We start from the raw sequence: 1315 nt of genomic DNA on the forward strand, positions 1-1315 counted from the left end.
ACAGCCGGGGCCAAGGGTAGTGGGGACACAGGGTGAGCAAAGGCAGCACCGGGGTGAGGGTGAGCACAGAGGTGATTCGGCGGATGGTGCAGCCGAACCCGAGGGAGGAAGGCCTGGGGCACCCAGCCCGTGGGCACCCTGAGGCACCTGGGTGAGAGGACAGTGCTGGCGGGTGTGAGGAAAACCCTGAGGTACCTGGGTGAGGAGGCAGTGCCAGTGGGTGTAAGGGAACCCCTGAGGTACCTCATGGAGAGGATGGCAGCAACAGGTGTGAAGGAAACCTTGAGGTACCTTGGTGAGGGGACAGCAGTGATGGGAGTGAGGGAAATGCTGGGCTACCTCCATGAGGTGATGGTGCCAGTGGGCATGAGGGAAATGCTGAGGTACCTCTGTGAGGTGATAGTGCCTACGGGTGTGAGGGAAACCTCGAGGTACCTCGGAAAGGAGACAACGCTTGCAGGCATGAGGGAAACCCTGAGGTACCTGGGCGAGGGGACGGTGGCGGTGGGCATGAGGGAAACTCTTGAGGTACCTCAGAAAGGGGATGGCACCGGCAGGTGTGAGGGAAACCCTGAGGTACCTCACGGAGTGGACAGCGGCAATGGGTGTGAGGGAAACCTTGAGGTACCTGGGCGAGGGGATGGCGCTGGCAGCGTGAAGGAAACGCTGAGGTACCTTGGTGAGGGGACAGTGGCAGTGGCGGTCTTGAGGGAAACCCTGAGGTACCTGGGTGAGGGGACGGTGCCAGTGGGCGTGAGGGAACCCCTGAGGTACCTCACAGAGAGGACGGAAGCAACGGGCATGAGGGAAACCCTGAGGTACCTCATGAAGAGGACGTCGCCGGTGGATGTGAGGGAAACTCTGAGGTACCTGGGTGAGGGGACAGCGCTGGTGGCCATGAGAGAAACACTGAGGTACCTCAGAAAGGGGATGGTGCCAGCAGGTGTGAAGGAAACCCTGAGGCACCTCACGGAGTGGATGGCGGCAACGGGCTTGAGGGAAACCTTGAGGTACCTCGGAAAGGGGACAGCGGTGACAGGAGTGAGGGAAACACTGAGGTACCCCCGTGAGGCGATGGTGCCGGTGGGCATGAGGGAAACACTGAGGTACCTCGGCAAGGGGATAGCGCCGGTGGGCATGAGGGAAACGCTGAGGTACCTGGGCAAGGCGATGGCGCCTGTGGGCATGAGGGAAACCTTGAGGTACCTCGGAAAGGGGACAGCGGCGACAGGAGTGAGGGAAACCCTGAGGTACCTCACGGGTGAGATGGTGGCGCCAATGGGCGTGAGGGAAGCGCTGAGGTACCTCAGCGAGG

The sequence above is a fragment of the Rhea americana genome, unplaced genomic scaffold, assembly GCF_003343005.1.
Source record: "Rhea americana isolate MKP2758 unplaced genomic scaffold, rheAme1 scaffold_93, whole genome shotgun sequence".
Classification (NCBI taxonomy): Eukaryota; Metazoa; Chordata; class Aves; order Rheiformes; family Rheidae; genus Rhea; species Rhea americana.